Below are 4,191 nucleotides of genomic sequence, written 5' to 3' on the forward strand. Positions count from 1 at the left end.
CAAATAATTGTAATTTCCACAGTGTTTAGTTTAAGGCATGAAAGCTTACTTCATTCTAAAAATCCCAACTTCAGGCCTTTAAAAATAGCCTTAGAAGTGTCCTTTAGGGCTGTACTCAGTCTGAATGAACAGCCTTCTGCCTTCTTTGGGAATGGTAGGTTAATTGGGATTCAGTAACTGTCTACTTCTAAAATAAGATTCCTGAAAAACATTTAACAAAGCACACACACACACACACACACACACACGCACACACACACACTTGCACACACACTTGCACACACATTTCTTTTGCCCTTGGGTAATTCAAAATGAGCTTTGTTTTCAAACTGCAAACTTGGCATGTTTGCGGTCCTTCCTGAGGAATGTGTGCTGTGTTAAAAAATTGAGAAAAAAAAATACTGTCAGAAGTAACAGGAATCTCATACTGAACGCATGAAATAAGCCTGTAAGTATCCACACCATGTGACTGCGCCCTGGTGTTCCCTTAGCAGCAGTCAATTATAAATACTTTCAGATAAAGAAAAGAAATGCACCATAGGATTCTTAGCAAGCCAGTAGATTTTGGTGTTTGGGGCTTCACAAACAAAGAATACTTTAATCTGTTCTTCCACTTGTTTCTTCTCCATCTTTACATGATTCACCACCTGTTTGTTGGCTCTGAGTTCTAAGAACTAACTTTTCGGAATTGGGTACAGGAAGCACAGAGAGAGGGTCCTGCAGAAGGGGCCACAGAGTGGAAACGCTACTTTTGAGTGGATGGCAGATGAAGGTGTAGATCTTAGATTTCATCTTTTGTTGGACAGTCCACAGGAGTTGTCCAGTTTGGTCTTTATGTAAGATAATTTTATTACAGTGGAATGTGAAGTTTGTCGAAGCATGAGTGACTGGTGAAAGCAAACATATTCTTCTTTGCTTAGCCAGGTAGTCTTAGGGATGTTGGAACACCTTGCCCTAAATAAAAATTCATTCTCTTTTTAATGATGGCTTAATTCAAAAATTTAAAAGATTCTACCTTGCTCATTATGCATACCTTTTAAGAATGAGGAACTAAACTTAGAAAATTTAGAACTTTCTATCCAGTCATAAAGTAGAAAAAATAATACATCGAGATGTTAAGAGCACCCAAAATGATCAAATGAAAATTTCAACTGAATATGTCACTAAAATAGCCAACATTTTGCATTAGAAAAGAAAATAGGATAGATACACAGGTCTATCCTGCAGGGAGAAGCAGGAGCAGAGTTTGGGAGTGAGTAGAAACTGAACTTTTCCTCTTTCCCTTCTTTTCTTTCTTCTTCTTTTTCTTTTAGTTTATAGGGAGTGCAGCCTGCTAGAGAGCTGCAGTTCCATCTTGGCTGCCAGTTGGCTGTGTTGACATACACGCTCACTACTCATTTCAAAAGTTGAAGAAATAATGTAAGAAATAGTTACTCAAGACTATCGTACTTGCAGTCATGCTGCCTAGTAAGCATTCTATTTTTAACCCTCTGATACCAATAACTTCAATATAGAGAAGAGATTTACATAGAGAAGAGATTTACATTCTGTTTTTCTAATTAAATGTCCCTTTCTGATTACTCATAATTTTTGCCTTTCTTCAGGGGATTTGCTATCCCCCTCCACCCCCCCAATGGCTTTTCCTGAAGCCTTGAGACCTGTTTTCATTGTTTGGTTTGGTTCTTCTTGGGGAAAAAAAAAAAAAAAAAAAAAAAATGTTGTTTTTGCCAATGACCACAAGAGGACAGAATTTCCTAGAGAACTTTGTTTGAAAGGAAGCTTATAACAGAAGAAGGCTAGCTAAATTCAGAAATATCATACAATTAAATAATGTCTTTTTGCACATACATAGTAGATTTATACCGCTTTTATTAATTTAAGAAACATAAATATGAGTTGGCATTCAAGTTTCAGATGTTTTTAAGGCATTACCTTCTTCCCTATGGAAAATCCTAAGGAGTACACACGTACACACACCCACTCACCCACACACACATATTTAGGAAAAAATAAGCACTATTATAGTTAAGACAAAAAGTTTCTATCAATACTTGAAGAATTTTGTACAAAACTTTAGGTGACCTGAAATTTTAGTTACTTAATTTCAGAGCTATATTTGTCCATGGCAAAAGTTTTTTTAAAAGCTTATAAAATATCCTTGACAGTTTAAATTTTTAGTTTGTCCATTTATAGTGTCCTTACAAAGAAAATTACAGGTGAACTATTTTGTATAGTATGTCAAATATACTTGAATGCATGTGATATGTTAATAACTAAAATTATTTTGCAGAGGTTCAGAAAATTAGGATTTCTTAAAATATTGTCATGGCTAGCAAGATAGCTCAGTCGACTAAAATGCCTGCTTAGGCAAGCTTAGGCCAGCGCAGGGACTGCAGTTTGATCCCCAGCACCACATACTGTGCCAGCCCCGCCCACACACACCACTCCTGCATAGTGGTGCATATCTATAATTCCATTACTGGAGAGGCTAAAAGCAGGAGGATCATCATGAGTTCCAGCTGTGTAGTGAGACCCTGCAATAATCAAATACATTAATCATAAAAATATATTCTCAATATTTTTCAACAATTATTTTACATAAGCTTTGACTTAAAATATCATTTCTCTTTCACTGCCTTCTTAAAATGTTTTTGAACATTTGGTGAGTTTATAAATTAAAATGAATTGTTCCTACCAGGCTGGGGAATCTTTCTTCAGCTGCACCTTTATTCCTGTTCTGCATTTGTGTCATCCTATAAATGCATTCCTAGTTAAAACCTCTGAAGACTGTTGAAGGAGCTAAGCAAAGGACCAAGGGCCTGGAAAAGTAAAATAAAAAAGGAAATATAAAGAACAAAAACAAGAGATTTAAGAGTTACAATGCAGGGCTGGCCAAATAGCTCAGCGGATTAAAGTGCCTGCAATCAAGTGCAGGGACTGGTGGTTCGATTCCCCCAGGCCTACTGTGCTGGCCATGTTCCTGGGGCGCACTGAAAGGACTATTGTGACTGAGCATGGTCGCATGCACCTGTAATCCCAGAATTTGGGAGGTTGTAAACAGGAGAATCACTATGAGTCCAATCTAGTAGTGAGATCCTGAATACCCTTTAGACCCATCCCTAAAATACAAACAAACAAAAACACAAAAAAGAGTTACAATGCAAACCTTGGAGAAAAGGTGAAGAAAAGCAACAGCAGGAGTTAGCAAAAGAGCTTGATGTGTAGGGGAATGGAAGGGCTATATAACAAAAAGAAATTAGTGCACTTAGTGAAACATAAGAACAGGATTATTTACCTCTGTATCTGCTTAAAGTTTTGCAAATAGTTCCTTGTGCTTTGGTATAGACTTTTAGTTTTAAAAATTCCTGCCCCTGTTGTGCAACTGATTTTTTGTTAGTTAGTTAGTTTTTTGGTACAGAGGATCAAACTCAGGACCTTGCACTTGCCAGGCAGCCACTTGTGCCTTTGAGCTATATCCCCAGCACTTTATGCAACTCATAATAAAAAACAAAAACAGGTTGGAGGAATGTGAAACTTTTCATTACAGTTAATGTTCACTTACCGGGTATACTCTTTCTTGCATTAGGGTGATAATGTGTTATTACTAGATCTCAGGGTGTGTACTTTATCTTGGGGAATATTAATGCCACTGCTCCATGAAAAAAGCTTATTAATCACGATGGAGTTTAGAAATTGTACGTAGTTGCTTAGACAGATAGCTTGTTAGTTGCTTTTCATTTGACCTACACAGTGTGAGTCTATCTGTGTGTTTCTCCTGGTGACTAGTCAAACTCAAATTCTTTTGCCTTCCCAGTTCATTGACTTTGTAGAAAGTTGGAGTTGCAACTAACTGAGACATGCTTTCTCTCTACTCAGACCTTGAGATACCAGCTTCTAGTTCTGCCTAAGGATGCATCTGGGAGACATGAATTTTGGTTTCAACTAGCACAAATTAACTGGAACATAGTTAGTCATTGCTTCATAGTTTAACAAAAATGCATTAATGTTTATTATGTGAATTGCTGTCAGGAAGATTTAGTCTCTGCTATCAAAGTTGTTGCAAAATAATAGAAAACAAATTAATATCATCTGATGGAGATGTACGCATGTGATGATAACATGTCTCCAAAGAGTGCCAAGGAAAAATATTGAAGTTGAGCTGGGGTGATCAGGATGGTCTTGTGAATCGGG

Source organism: Octodon degus, unplaced genomic scaffold (genome assembly GCF_000260255.1).
Source record: "Octodon degus isolate 3935 unplaced genomic scaffold, OctDeg1.0 scaffold00015, whole genome shotgun sequence".
Lineage (NCBI taxonomy): Eukaryota > Metazoa > Chordata > Mammalia > Rodentia > Octodontidae > Octodon > Octodon degus.